Source organism: Dendrobates tinctorius, unplaced genomic scaffold (genome assembly GCF_039654945.1).
Source record: "Dendrobates tinctorius isolate UK_male_01 unplaced genomic scaffold, ASM3965494v1 ptg000038l, whole genome shotgun sequence".
NCBI lineage: Eukaryota > Metazoa > Chordata > Amphibia > Anura > Dendrobatidae > Dendrobates > Dendrobates tinctorius.
The window spans coordinates 16,876,661-16,893,171 of NW_027361706.1; the positions used below are offsets into that span (position 1 = coordinate 16,876,661).

At 42.4% G+C, this 16,511-nt stretch overlaps 1 long non-coding RNA gene across 1 annotated transcript in view; it reads left to right on the top strand.

Annotated features, from left to right (window-relative positions):
* Positions 1 to 1,409: 1,409 nt before the first annotated feature.
* LOC141088242 (uncharacterized) overlaps positions 1,410 to 16,511 on the top strand; it is a 343,399-nt gene continuing 328,297 nt past the window's right edge. The window contains exon 1 of the long non-coding RNA XR_012231860.1: positions 1,410 to 1,826. This is a non-coding gene — a long non-coding RNA (uncharacterized lncRNA). The remainder of the gene's footprint in view (positions 1,827 to 16,511) is intronic.

The window sequence follows — 16,511 nt, forward strand, 5'->3', positions numbered from 1 at the left end:
TTGAAAAAATAAATAAAATTCATAATAATTCCTTTAATGACTCTGATGCAAGTGACATTCAATTTTGAGTGCAATTGTCTACCCATTGACTTTTACCTGTGGTATATCCACGTTCAGTCAGCACCTCCTACTACAGCACGAGTGCGCGTCTTTATTTTTTCCACTGTGTGATGTGCACAATGACAGTGCACTCTCTGTTATTGGCTTAGATAAGCAATAATGAGCACTCTGTTGGTGTATGCTCTAAGACTACCCGGCATGCAGAGACTTGCGAGGGCAAAGCTGTTTTATTTAGTCTTAGGGTCCCGTTTCACATAGCGACGCACCAGCGATCCCGACAACAATACGACCTGGTAAGAATCGCTGGTACGTCGCTACATGGTCGCTAATAAGCTGCCAAACAGGCAGATCTCTTCAATGATGCAGCACTCCAACGGCGATCCGTATAACGACTTCGGTGGTCGTTGGTAACTTGTCACACAGCAGCTTTTCTGACGATGCCTGCTTGCATCCCTGAGTTCTGCGTCGCCAACGACGTCGCTCATCGGCATTAAACACAGCGATGCACATTGGTCAGTGGGACGCCGACGATGAAAAAATGGCCCAGGACATTCGTGCACGATCAGCGATATCCGAAGGGGGGCCGGTCGCTGCTGTGTCACATGTAGCGAGATTGCTGTTGCATCACAAAATCGGTGACGCTTCAGCGATCTCGCTAGTGATCTTGCTATGTGAGACGGAGCCTTTAGAAAGCACACTAACAGTGCGCTCTTGTGTTGGCTCATTATTGCTGATCTGATTTGGCCACAGAGAGCGCACTGTCATTGTGCAAATCACGCAGTGCACATTGCGCAGCCTCTGAAACGAGCTTCACTGACAACGCTTTATTTCAGGGTGGGTGCAGGGTTTCAGGGAAACCGCATCTTCTCCCCCCGATGACACTTCATATGAGTATCCCAGTATGCACTGTGGTTCTCAAAGGAGGCGTCATCAAAAGAGGAAGTATGAAAAAAAGTTAGATAGTGTAGTTAGGGAAGGATAGCGAATTTTTAATTCAAGCATATTAGAAAATAGTTTAGATTATGGCATTAAATACATAGGGATTTAGTATGAAAATTACTTTGCATGTTGGGCCACCCTGTTAAGTGATTTTGTAATATATTCTGAATCTGAGCATGTTTTCTTACAGTAATCTGAAGCACGTTACCTTGCTAAATGTTGAACATGTAATGATTAATCAGGCGCCTACATAATAGCTGTAACAAGCATGATGGAAGACTATTTTCAGGAAAGCCCAGTGATTTCAGCCTAATAAGGGAACACAAAAAGAAGATGAGGTGGCAAATGATATGTAAAGTAAATAGTGGGATGAAGGGAGTGCGAGAAGTGGGAGGGAGATTCTCGAGAATCAGTGGAAAGAGTATTTCGCTGGGTGGCGGATTTCTTCTGAGGACTGTGTAGAATGATTTTTCTATCACTGAGGGTTTCAACAGTTGTCAAGAAAAGGCTACGGTTCTGGGCGGGAGGGAGAGGAGGCTCAGAGGTAGCTGCATCATTCACAAACGCACACAAAGGGAGAAGAGAATGATGGACCAGACATGAGGATACAGAGAAGGAGAACATGTATAAACCCACTTTTCCATCTCTCCACGCAGCTCATTTTTTATTTTTTAGAATTTTTCCAATCTTTTCTTTTGGAAATCTGCAGACGTTGAATTAACGACCATCCATCAAGAAGATATTTTAGTGGATGCAAAAAAAAAGAAGAAAACAATTGGATCCCAAAAAAGGAATTTCAACAACATTAAAGAAAAAAAAAATACCTGGTGAGTAATTAAACTTTACATGTACAGAAAAAATAGAAAATAACTGTGGAGGAAAAATGTTTCAGTCTTTATCTGGGAGGATTTTGCTGGATACTTTTGCAGATGTTGCACATTGTAATTCCTAAAAGTTTTGATTCTAAAGAAAACTGCAGCTGTTGATAGATTTGGCACCGTTTGTGGTGGTCTCGTATGATTTTTGCATTGGACTGCAGGTAAAACTTGCCAATTAGCCGTGTGATGAGACGCGTGCAAGAGAACATAAGACATTTTTTATTTTAGTGCCAAGATGTGACTTGAAAATATTTGGAAAATGTATTAAATAATTGAGTAGATGCCTCATGAATATTGAGGAAGACCACCGGTTGTTGTGACATGTTGTACCTGTGTCCCTTTGTTGGAGTTTTTCCAACAGCTTCTGTACTGTATCTTTTAGTACATGTTCTCCAATGAACATATTTATAACACAGAGATTTACAATGTCTGATCTTGGGTCCGCGAATTGGTCATCTAAAATACTATTCCTTGGTAGATAATCCCTGGATGATGAATTTAGCTTTTGCTGCTCTTAAGCCCAATATCTCCACCTCCTTCACATCTAAATCTTAGGGATCTAAAGAGCCAAGTCCTGGACTAACTTGGCTCCACTGATTCTAGAGATCTGCGGCTTAATGACACCAAAGTTAATATTGCTTCTTCGTAACTTACCAAGCCGCCGGTTAAGATCCTTATTACTCCTTGACCAAATTCTTCACTCCTCAGAGCCCGTATTATGATGGGATCAATATGAAGAGGTAACTACCTTTTCTTTCCATGTCAGTCCCAGGGGCAGTTAAAGCAGCTCTCCAGATTGGGGAAACGGTGAAATGAATCCAAGAATTATAGTTTGACTTGGGGGTATAAAAAATGGGCATTCAAACACTGACACCTGAATTTTAAATGGAGAAATGATTTTTACAAAGTATGCATGAAAATCATTAAAGAGGTTGTTTGGAATAAAATATAAGCGCAGGAAGGACTCTACTTTTGCCTATGGGTTGTGCCTGGTATGACAGCTCATCCTCATTTACGTAAAGGGGCTATACGGCTTTGCCCACAGGCGCTCACTTCCGTCTTGAGCAGTGCCAATGATTTCCTGACCTGCGCACCTGCCAACACATGTGCTAAATACCTGCCAATCGTGCACACATCTTGGTAGGTGTGCAGGGTCTTAAAGGGTATATCATGGACTTTTTTTTACTATGGGGTTAAAACCTAACAGGAAGGTAATTGATAACTAACTGCCTGCCTGTTCCACCCTGCGCCGGCACAGAGTGGTCATTGACCGTTCCTGCCAGCGATTCAGCTGCTCCATGTCAACAGCGCAGCTCTTCCTCTTCCAGGCTGCTATGCTGATGGAATGTGACTGCTGATGTTATGGTGATTGACAGCAGGCATCTGCAAGGAGTTTGTATGTTCTCCCCGTGTTTGGGTAGGTTTCCTCCGGGTTCTCCGGTTTTCTTCCACATTCCAAAAACATACTGATAGGAAACTTAGATTGGGAACCCCATCGGGTTCCCAATAACATAATAATGTGTGCAAACTGTAAAGTGCTGCGGAATATGTTAGGGCTATATAAAAATAAAGATTATTATATTATTATTACAGCAGTTAGGCACCAGGAGCCGGTTGTCAATCAACATAACATCGGCAGTCACACCAGTCAACAGAACAAAGCAGAATAGAAGGCGCTGATCTGTCAATGTGACATGAAAACCCAAGAAAAAAAAACAAAAATGAGCATATACCCTACAGCAAATAAACAAGTAAATTGTAATAATACATGAAAATAACAGGGTACTTCGTTAACGCTATTTTGATCAGAAAAGCATAAAAGTGATAACACCACGTCAAGGTGTACCCATCGGGACGGTCTCAACCTGTCTCTAGCATGTGTCAAACGATGTCAATATGAATAAGGAAAGAGCAAGACAGAGAAAAATTGAGACACCCATCGATGGGAACCAATATAGATGGAAGCTATACAGATGTTGATGTGACATTAACTGAAGCAGCTGAATCGCCAGCAAGAGCGCTCTGTGCCAACAGAGATCGCCACCGGGCACAATGAGCAGGTAGGAATTACAAGCCTGTCAGTTTTTAGGTCCATAGTAAAAAAAAAATAGTCCTGGATGAACCCAATAACATCATTAGCACCTCTTCCTCCTATGGTGGAGGAAGAGATGCCCTATTTCTCCTTTACATGGTTCATCAGCCAGGTATAGCCATGATCATGAATAAGAAGAAGCATAGCCTTTTATTCTAATGTCTGACAACCTCTCCTACACATAAGGAGCTTTAGATTGCATCGTTGCAGTCCCTGTAGTCAATAACCTCCGGTAACTGGTTTCTGAATTTCTGAACACCAATATGTGATTTATTTAAAAATAAATATATAAGAAAAAGAGCCGAAGAAGATATATGTTAAATTTGTCATAGCCCCTTTAAATGCTGCCATTGATGAAATTATGTACTTGTTGCTCTCAGTGATATCTGTGCACATGCTGAATGTTGACGTAGGGTTCGATAGTCTAGTGTGCGGATCTCGCCTTGAGAGGAGGTTTTAACATGCAATCATTGTGTTGATGTCTGAAAACAGGAGTGTGTGATAAATCAGCCGCTGGAGGGTTATTTGACCGTAAGCTCATTCATACGTAAAAGATTTTACTAAAAACCCAGGAGTGGCCCTCATGGAGGAATGAGTCAAACTATCACTTGTTTTCACAAAAAAAGATATTATCATAAGCAATGCTGCACACCTTATATAATATACTACTACTGCTATATGAGATCTGTCTGCAGCAATCCTAACATTGTAGTGCAGGAGTAGAACCTGTGCACTATGTGGCAGATGAACAAAGCTTTGCTGGTGTGATCGAGAGCAATGGGAAGGCGAATATTTTATGCATGCCGCTTTACTAATTACGTAAAAATTGGCATCATTACTTTTAAGACAATGTGGTAGGATATTTCAGAATGGTTGCAATTGTTTGGTGATTTATAACGACTTCTGCATAATATATAAAGTTCCGAGGTGTCTAACAACTTGCGTAAATTTGCAGTTGCCAACTTCTGGTTCTTATCCACCATAGATTTGAATGGTATATCACAACATTACTCCAATGGCTATTAGCAGTAGCATAAATAGAGTCATATGACTCCAGTGCAAAATTTGGACCTGGGCCCCAACCTACATGTTGGTCAGATGCACTAGCCCTTGGAGAATTCTAAGTTCTATAAAGATATATGTGTTACTTGCACCCATAATGTAATAATGTCCCCATACTGTACTAATCTCACCCATCTTGGGCGCCTTCCTAGTATAATGTCCTCATCCTGAGCCCCTTCCGGTAATAATGTCCCCCATCCTGTGCCTCTTTTAGTAATAATGTCCCCCATCCTGGGCCCCTTGAAGTAATAATGTCCAACATCCTTGGCTCATTACTGACATAATTCCCCTCAACCTGAGCCCCTTCCTGATATAATGTCCCCATTCTGAGCCCCTTCCTGATATAATGTCCCCCTTCCTGTAATAAATTTCTCCATCCTGGGATCCTTCTTGGTATGATGTCCCCCATCCTGTGTCCCTTCCAGTAATACATGTTCCCCTTCTTGCGTCCGTTCTAGTAATATGAGTCCCCCATTCTGGGCCCCTTCCTGATATAATGTCCCCCATCCTGAGTTCCTTCCTGATATAATGTTCCCCATTCTGTGCCCCTACCTGTAATAAAGTTCCCCATCTTGGACCCCTTCTTGGTATGATGTCCCCGATTCTGTGTCCCTTCCAATAATACATGTTCCCCTTCCTGTGCCCCTTCCAGTAATATATGTCCCCCATCCTGGGCCTCTTCCTGATATAATGTCCCCCATCTTGAGTTCCCTCCTGATATAATGTCCACCATCCTGAACCTCTTCCTGTACAAAAGTTCCCAACCCTGGACCCCTTCTTGGTATGATGTCCCCCATCCTGTGTAACTTCCAATAATACATGTTCATTCCCCTTCCTACACCCCTTCCAGTAATATATGACCCCCTTCTTGGTTCCCTTCCTGATATAACGTCCCCCATCCTGAGTTCCTTCCTGATATAATGCTCCCATCCTGGACCCCTTCCTTTAATAAAGTTCTACATTCTTGACGCCTTGTTAGTATGATGTCCCCCATCCTGTGTCCTTTCCAATAATACATGTTCCCCTTCCTACACCCCTTCCAGTAATATATTTCCCCCATCCTGAGCCCCTTCCTAGTATAATGTCCCAGTTCCTGCGCCCATCCTGTAATAATGTATTCTTGTAATAATGTTCTGTAATAATGTTATGTAATAACATTGTAATAATGTTCTGCTGCTGTTCTCTAAGGCCTCTTTCACACTTCAGTTTTTTGCATCAGTCAAAATCCGCCAAAAGGACGGATGGCGGATCCGTTTTAGTACTGATGACAACGGATGCCACCTGTCCGCTTTTTTGACGGATCCGACAAATGTAAAATTTTAAAGGAATCGCAGCCTGGAAAAGGAGAGAGAGAGAGAGAGTCGCAGCCTGGAAAAGGAGAGAGAGAGAGAGAGAGAGAGAGAGAGAGATTATTTTTTTTCTCCGGCACCCAGGGTTAACTGAGTGTCTGGAGGATCCGCCAGAGAAAAAAACGTTGCAAGCTCCGTTTTCAAATCTTTGAGGATGGAGGCGGACAGCAACTTTTGGCGGATCCTCAAAAAAAAACGGATGCAACGGACAGCAATCCGTCACAATCCGCCATTAATGAAAGTCAATGGAGAAAAACCTGGCGGATTGTGACTGATTGTAAAAAACTGAAGTGTGAAAGAGGCCTAACACATGTAAAAAAAATAAAACAATTCTTCTCACCTTCCCCTACTACCACGACGCACGGTGACCTCTTCTATAGCCAGCGCAGAACACAGTAGCTGATTTTGGAGTGCATGCTATGGGCATGATGTCACTGATGTGTGCGGCATGCGACTGGCATGCTGGTGTAAGCTGCCAGCCACTGATTAGTACCATGTATTCCAGTGCTGAGACCTGGAGGGTCTCTATATAGTCCAGCTGAATGTGTGTCCTTGGACGCACATCCAGCAGAAATAGTCGCTGGCGTTGATGGGCCCCTCTCCTAAACTTGACCGGTCGCAGTCACACCCTTTGCGACTGCAATCATTATGCCCCTGGCTATAAAGCTATATTCAGTCTGAGGGTTTTTTTTTTACATGGTTCTGTACCAAAATCCTCCTTAAAAATTGCTTTATAAGCTCTTTAAATTTATTTTTGCGTGTTTTAGCGTTCTCATGACGAGCTGTGGCGCTCCTTACTCCACAAAATCCTTCTCCGGTCAGGGACTTGAGTAAGATTTGTGGCCAGGCGCATGGATGGTCACCCCATTTGTCAGATGCTCCTCATTCATCCATAATTCATTTTTTAGGCAATGAAAAACATCCGTATTTTCAGCAGTTTTATAAACCTGTCTTTTTTTGCCATCTTCTTGTTGTTTCCTGAATTTTTTTAGAGTTTGTTCTCCACTGGAATTTTTTTTCAGCATTTTCCGCCGTTTTTTTACATCTATTTAAGCAATAGAGAAAACGTTAGCACTTTTGCAGTGGAAACGCTTATTAAAGGGGGTTTTTTTGCCTTCTCATTGACTTCTATTATAAAATATTGTGTGTTTTACTACTGCAAAACAGCTGAAGAATATATATTTTATGTCTTTTAAAAGATTCGTCTTTTTCAAAAGCCTCAGGTTGTTTTTACATTATTGAAATAAATAGTTCCATTCTTTTGAGAAATTTTAGCAGCAGTTTCTGCGGCATTTTCCGTGCAAAAATATATATAAAAAAATGCAGTGTGAACATTCCCTAACAGGTTGCATTTTGGATCTCTGTTTGCTAAGATCTTGACTTGATCAGGTGTGTTTTAGGCATCAGTTCCCACCACTACACAGGAGGAATCTCAGGTCACATCCTCTGTGGTCTCTCATTCTCCTTCAGCCACAGAGGTTCCTACTCAGCAGAGACGTTGGTCCCAGTGTTTTGCTCAGGATAATGCTATGCATCTGGTTGCTGCTGCTGCTGCTGCTGCTGCTGCCGCCCCAGGTTCAGCTATAGCATTCAGCATTAGTCAGCGGTGAGCAGACGCTCCTGGGACTAAGTCCTGCTTTTCTCCATCTGAGCATGCCCGTGAGACGACCGCTCATTGGTGGTCGGAGGTCACATGCTCAGGTCCTCAAGCAGCTCAGATTGGGCCATCAGCAAGCTCCTGGAAGGCTGCCGCTATAAAAGGATCGCACGGCCGTGCGCTAGTATAAACCATGTGGAGTGAGTGTTGTATGCATGTATGAATGTCTCTGGTGAATGACACATTATGAAATCCCTACCCTTGGTACGCATGTGTCGTTTAGCCTTTCCAGGTAGTACCTAGGCTGATAGTGCAGGTAGGAGGCAGAGTCAGGGCCTAGCTTCAGCGCCTAGTAGTGGCTTTGCCTGTACGCCACTGTGCACTTGGTCTGCACTCCACAGTAGCCAGCGTCTATTAGTGGCATTCGCAGGTGCGACGCCGTGCGCCTAGTGGGTCTAGAGAGCGTGCCCTGAAAACGCATTTATTCAGACTGGCCTACCGCCTCAGCACATTAACCTAATATATCCCTGTGTGGCACAGCCAAAAGTTTTACCATAACCAGGTTCCCCGCATCATGTTCCCACATGCTTTATGCATCCATTAGCCCTCTGTGTCTGTACTGTTACACACTTAACATTATGACTGGTCCAAACAATCAGGGCAATTGTTACCACCCACCTTTATGTCTCCCCATTTTCCTCATAGACTGTAAGCTTGCGAGCAAGGCCCTCATTCCTCTTGGTATCTGTTATGATCTATGTGATTACTGTTATGCTGTAATGTCTATCGTCTGTACAAGTCCCCTCTGAAATGTAAAGTGCTGCGGAATATGTCGGCGCTATAGAAATAAAATGTATTATATTATTATTATTATTATAGAGAGGCTCTTACCCCACGACCTTGGGGCAGAGTCTTGTGACCGTACACTAGCGCTGACTCAGCTGTGCCCTGTGACAGTCAACAGGGTACGGCATCTGTGTTATGCAGTTCCGTGGCTCTGTGAAGCAACAGAGCCTGTCGCTACTACACACTGGGCGGCGTTTAACCCATGTGTGTTCAGTGCGATACCGCCATTTTTGTGTTCGCCATTACCAAGCAGCTGTAGCTGTTTACATCTCAGCATGGTGGACCCCGGGCTGCGAACGCACCTTACTACCATCTTCTTATTATTTGGTGAGTTCCGCCAGCCCCTAACAGGTGTGACTTTTGAGAAGAATAGGTAATCAGGAGGATGACTCAGTTCTGAATTCCTATGTTATACAGACAATGATAATCAGACCATCAGACCATTGCGGACTCATTTGACTTCAGACAGAATAATCCCTTTGGATGTATGATACATTCCTATTGAGTCACAGAAGTGATTTAAGGCTTAAAAGACAACTTTATTCATTATAAAACATTGATAAAACCTTTACATTCCAGCACTTAAAATGAATCTATCATCTGAAAGCAGCATGATGCAGGGGCAGAGCCACTGATACCAACAATGTATAGCTAAATTTAGTGGTTCTTGCAGTTTTGATAAAATCAGTGTTTTATCTGCTGTCGATCTACCAGTTCTATGGATGCTGAGCTCTGTATAACTCCACCCACACCACTGATTGGCAGTTTTATGTTTACACTGTGCATATGCATAAAAAACTGCAAATCAGTGGTGGGGGAGGGGCTGGACTACCTGGCAACAGGTTTACTAGTCATCTAGTGATAATCTCCTGCTGATAAAACAGTGATTTTATAGAAACTATCACAAGCAACCTAATAAGTGACACATCACTGGAATCGGGGTTTCTTTTTCTACACCTTGCTGCTTTCAGATTAGGTGGCAAAGCTTGTTGACAGATTCCTTTTAACATGTGACTGACAGTTCCTGATGGGGAGAACTGTAATATCGAGAAAGCAGCCACAGGACGTACCAGTGTGGAAACCACTCTGCGACCGAGATCACAAAGCCTAAAATGAAAGTCATTTTATAGGGTTGTTCTCAATATTAAAATTGATGACATATCCCTTGGTTATGCCATCACTAACCCATCAGTTGGGGCTCTGTTGCCGAGACCTCGAACATTCCTCAGACTAAAAAGGCTATAAGGCAACTTATATTGCCCCCGTTTCAGCTTTTCACTGTTATATTTCCTGTTATCTCACTGGCCCAAAAACTGCAATATAGCTCACGAGACCATAATATTAAAAAACTTCCTTCAATTTCTTCCACTTCCGTGTGGTCATGGATAACCTGTGTGGCACCAAACAACAAATATCTCTTCCCCACTCGCCATAAAGTGTATTTTTCATGATATTTAGAAAATGAGCAGTGAGCAAAAATGTAATCCCCTCATAATCATTTCAGCCAATCATTGACCTCATTGGTTAGGTGTCACAGATACAAGCATGATTGGCTGCAGCAGTCAAGTGAATGATTACCGTGACTTTAGCCCTATAGGTCCAGCGTTGGCCACCAGAGCATGGACAGACACGTGCCTTGAGATTGAGACTCTCGTCCTACGTTTATTGTGGTCCACCATCTGTGCATTTTGTGTTTTCTTGCATTTCATCCGTGATGGTTTCCACTTCATTCGTCCCACTGATCCTGAGATTCCTGAGTGTGTCAGCTCCTCACTACCCAAATGTCTTCATGGTTGATGCATCACCTCTCTGGGATTGTTTGCCAACCTGGGCCTGAGACTTGGAGAATCCACCTCACTAGGTTAACCTAACAATTGGGAAGCTGGGAGGAAGATGGGCTGTGCACTCTTGAAGATGGAAGAATCCCCTTAAAGGGAATCTATCACCCTTTTTTTCAACTAGGAGCTGCCGGCACCGACATCAGGGGCTTATCTACAGCATTCTGTAATGCTGTAGATAAGCCCCTGATGTAACCTGAAAGATAATAAAAAGAAGTTAGATTATACTCAACGGAGGGGCGGTCCGGTCTTGGTCCGATGGATGTTGTGGTCCGGCGCCTCCCATCTTCATATGACGGCATCCTCTTCTTTCCTTCCTGTTGTGGCTCTGGTGCAGGCGCACTGCTCTGTCCTGTTGAGGGCAGAGCAGAATACTGCAGTGCGCAGGCGCCGGACCTCTCCCGGCGCCTGCGCATTGCAGGACTCTGCTCTGCCCTCAACAGGGCAGAGAAGTGCGCCTGCGCAGGAGCCACGACAGGAGGGAAAGAAGAGGATGGCATCGTATGAAGATGGGAGGCGTTGGACCGGATGGCGACACCCATCGGACCGGACCGAACGCCGGGGTGAATATAATCTAACTCTTTTTTTCTTATCTTTCAGGTTACATCGGGCGCCTTATCTACAACATTACAGAATGCTGTAGATAAACCCCTGATGTTGGTGCCGACAGCTCCTAGTCGAAAAAAAAGGGTGTCAGACTCCCTTTAAGACTTTCCTACTTTATGTACATTGCTACTTGACACATCCAAAAACTTTAAAATACCTCTGTCAACTCTATGCTAATGTCAGATAATCCATTTTTCATTTGATCTATCGATTAAAGCTTCGATCTTTGATACTTGAAGATGACTCGAAATCCCAGAAAAGAGCAAACTATAATGTCCTCTATAGGATTACATATCAAATTTCTAAACAATTGCTCTGAAAGGTCTTCTCTCCGGAGAATACATGGTTTAATAAATCGATGAAAACTCTGAACTCTGCAATATCTGTCATAATACAGTAAATGTGTTTGTTTTTCTCCTACATCAGTCCCTGAACTACAGAAACGATTTGAGCCTTTCCCACCGATCGCTTTACTGAAATTATTTACTGCAGAAAAGCTTTAGTCAAGTCCAGCATTATGCTCTGGTCCTCATTATCCGACGGACTCTGACCTCTGGGATGTGTAATTACACACGAGATTGATCGAGACAACAGCTCTATGGAAAAGGAAAATTAAATTCTTCACTGTCATAAGCGGTTATGTGGGATATTGGTCTAACATTTGAATATGGATTTCTCACATTTACGGTACAAACATATCAACAGAATTAACTCAGTAGTGAATAATACCTTTAAAATAATAAATACATATAAAAAATGTCCTCAATAGTGATATAAACCACCTCAAATACAATTATAATAAACCATATCCACCACCATTGGATGATAGAAAAAGAGGTATAAGTAAATAAAGGTAAAATTTCAACAAAGTTTATTGTACATCAATATTATCAAGGTTAACTTCTTACTTACTCCTACCATGCGCCAGTCCACAGACTTCCTCCATGAAAAGTGACTTCCTGCTCATCGCGCTTGGAACACAAACATGAAACACTACACGTCACTGTGGGGAGCAAGGCAGGAAACCACAAGGTTGTCATGACCAGCGCATGCGCTATAGCTGAGCGCCGAGACTGCAGTAGTAACCACAATATATGAACGGGGGAAACCATACATACTGGCTCATGAAAAAATATAAAAAATAGGGTAACAATAATACTAAACATACAATAATCAAATGTATATATAGTGCAATATTAGATACATAGGTAAATACAATACTAAATACAAAATTACAGAGTACATAAAGTGATTCCAGTGCATCTTGTCATTTCTATACAACGATATTAACCATATAATATACATAATGACATATATGAATAAATAGTAAAATATAAATGCAGTGTATCATAATTACTGAATATATACATAATGTGCTACAAATAATACCACATAATTAACATCCATGTTAATATAGTGCATATACTTATTAAAAATTACATATTATATTAAAGTGCTACAAATATTGCAATCCATATAAACACCCAAATATGAACCAATAATTATATATTTCCATAGACCACACAACACATAAATTGATATACAAATAAAAATAAGGTCCAACATGAAGAAAGCTTGATGAAACTGTGGGAGACTTCAATATGTAATCGACCTATTCTCCTCAAGACATCTTGCCATGGGAATGTAGAAAACTAGCAACGGCATCATCTAGGCTTGGATGGAAAAGGAGAGTACATTAAAATCAACAGACACAAAGCACACAACAGAAGAAAAACAGGATAAAAACCATTAAAAGGAAGGTGGAAAATGGATCAATTTCCTTACAAAAATGCACTGAAACCCATGGTTTCATTAAGGCCTTGTGGGGCCATGGTACCCAACATGTAAATCCACCGGCTCTCCTTCTGCGCAAGAATTTTACCAAGGTTCCTTCCCTTACTACCTAAACATATCTGGTCAATAGCTTTAATCTTTAGGCCTGAAGAGTCACATTTATGGTACCGTTTGAAGTGTTTGAAGTGCCTAGGGAGAGTTTTCAACCCTTCAAGATCGTCAATAGCCGCTGCCTTTTCGATATCCCGTATAGGCTCCCTGGTTCTGAGTCTTAATTCGCGTGTGGTTAACCCTATGTAAATTTTTCCACAAGGACAACAAGCGTGGTAAATTATCCCTTTGGCCGCACAAGTCAGCATCTTACGAATATAAAATGTCCTTGATCCATCATGATTTTCAAATACCTTACTCTTTATATGGTTGCCACACGCCTTACATGAATTGCAGGGAAAAAAGCAATTCAACTCTGAATTACAGGATCCTGACGAAGTAGCAGAATAATGGCTGTGCACCAACAAATCTTTAAGGTTTCTAGACCTTCTTGGTACTAATGATGGATATTCTGGAAAAAACATTTTAAGAACTGGGTCAGATAACAAAATCCCCCAGTGCTTGTGCACAATATTGGTCAATTCAGACCACTGTTTGTTGTAACCGGTGATAAATCTAATCTGATTGACTCTGGGTTTTTTATCTTTCCTACCACCACCATAGAGCAACTCATCTCTGCTTTTACTTTGTGCTTTCTTAAATCCTCTTTTAATCTGTCTCTTGCTATATCCTCTGTCACTGAATCTACGAACCAATTCCGATGTTTGATCTTCATAATCTTTGTTTAGAGTACAAATTCTCTTGACCCGCATAAATTGACCCGTTGGAATCCCATTTATAGTTGGCCTATAATGGGCAGAAGTAGCATGCAACAAGGTGTTTGTTGCTGTTGGCTTTCTAAATACATTAGTAACTAATTAACCATCCGGTAGAGCTTCAATGCTCAAATCCAGGAACTCAAATTTTCTGCCAAAATTATAAGTCAACTTAATTTTGTAATTGTTATGATTCAATCTCTCCATTAGAGATAATAGATTCATCGTGGTATTCTCCCAGATAAAGATTACGTCGTCAATATAACGACTCCAGCCATGTATGGCTTCAACACTGGGGATTCCATCAACCTGAAAGATCTTTCTTTCCCAATACCCCATAAATAAATTTGAATACGCAGGGGCACAAGTGGCCCCCATCGCAGTCCCCTGCTGTTGCAAATATATGTCCTTATTAAATATGAATACATTATGTTCGAGGACAAATTTCAATATGGTCAGAATTAACTCATTCATTGATGGATCCAAATTGCTCTCATATAGGTAGTGGGAGACAGCAGCCAAACCATCCTCATGTTTAATTGAAGAATACAACGCTTCTACATCTGCTGTAACAAGAATTGCTCCCCTGTTATGATGAGTCACCGAAGGAGGAAAAAACAAAATACAAGCTAAGTCCAGAAAAACCAGAGGGGTTGGCAGCTATCGAATTGCAGACCACTGAACCTATCCACAACAACTAGCAGTAGCCGTGGGGGGTTCCTACGGTGCCCTAGACCCCTCGATCACAGCCGGAGAACTATGTAGCCTAAAGACAGAAAGGGGAAAAACTAAACTGCCTCAGAGCAGACCCCAAAGCAATAGGCAGCCCCCAACATATAATGACGGTGAAGCAAGATGAAAACACTAACACAGATAGAAAGATAGGTTGAGTGTTGTGAGTTCATTTTCCCCTTCACTACTGAGGCCCGAGGAACTCCCTCTTCTGGTGAAGAAAGGTAGTGAGCCTGATTGTCAAACACCTGGAGCTGATGATGATGACTGGCTGAGTGGAGTTAATGACTGGATCTAAGGCTGCCGACGCCCTTCTGGCCTGCGGGTGATTTCTCTGTGGACTTCTAGGAAACCAGTCTGATTCCTGCTCATCTAAAGCTAAGATTTCTGCTTTGCCTTTTTGCATTAGTGTTTTGTTTTCCTTGCTTTTCTGGATTCTGCCATTCCCTGCTGGGGTGAGCTGAATCTCCTTTTGCCTGTTGCTCTGTCTTCAGAATATTCCTGAGTACTGACATAGCCTTTTTTGAAGCCTAGCGTCTTCAGGGCCTTTTTACTGTCAGTTTGTTGGCTCTTATTTTCATAGGGTTTTTTCACGGATTGCAGACAGCAGCCTTCCTGTCCTTTCCTATCTAAGCTAGCTTGGGCCCCATCTTTGCTCAGTCTATCTTTCTGTCTGTGTTTTGTTCTTTCTTTCTTGCTTCACCGTCATTATATGTGGGGGGCTGCCTTTTGCTTTGGGGTCTGCTCTGGGGCAGTTTAGATTTCCCTTTCTGTCTTTAGGCTATGTAGTCCTCCGGCTGTGATCGAGGGGCCTAGGGCATCGTAGGAGCCCCCCACAGCTACTGCTAGTTGTGTTGATAGGTTCAGGGGTCTGCAATCCGATAGCTGCCAACTTCTCTGGTTTTCTGGACTTAGCTAGCATTTATATTTTTGCCTCCTACGGTGACTCAATCATAACAGAATCACCCGCCATACCGCAGATCCTAGGGTACTCAATTGCAGGAAAGAATTGTATAAAAAAAAAAAAAAAGGTGTGTATATTTTTTCCTCTTTATCTCTGAGGCCGTAGGGGGAATTTTTTTTTCTCTCAATGGAGATGGAGCAATTGTCTGATCGTGTGGAGCAGCTCGCTGTGGAAGTGCGGGGAATTTCCGCCTACCTTGCTCATTCACATGCTGCTGAACCAAAGATTCCTACACCTGATGTATATTTTGGGGATCGGTCTAAATTTTTGAATTTCAAAAATAATTGTAAATTATTTTTTGCCTTGAAGCCTAACTCGTCAGGGAGCTCCGCGCAGCAGGTTAAAATTGTCATCTCTTTGCTGCGTGGCGATCCCCAGGATTGGGCGTTTTCTTTGAAACCAGATGATCCTATTCTGACTAATGTGAACGCATTTTTTCAGGCCTTGGGGTTGTTGTATGACGAACCTAATGCCATTGATCAGGCTGAAAAGACCCTGCTGGCATTGAACCAGGGTCGTGATTCTGCAGAATTGTACTGTCAAAAATTCCAAAAGTGGGCAGTACTTACTACCTGGAATGATAATGCCTTGGCTGCTCTCTTTCGGAAGGGGTTGTCAGAAGCCGTAAAAGATACTATGGTGGGATTTCCTGTTCCCTCTGGTCTTGACGATTCTATGTCTATAGCCATTCAGGTTGATCGGCGTTTGCGCGAACGCAGAGCTGCACGAGAGGTGTTGCCACCTGTTGAACAGATGTCTGAACCTATGCAATGTGATAGAGTTTTTTCCAGAGAGCAGCGTCAGGAGTTCAGAAGGCGTAATAGGTTGTGTTTTTTCTGTGGAGATGCCTCGCATGTTATTTCTGTCTGTCCTAAACGCGAGAAACGC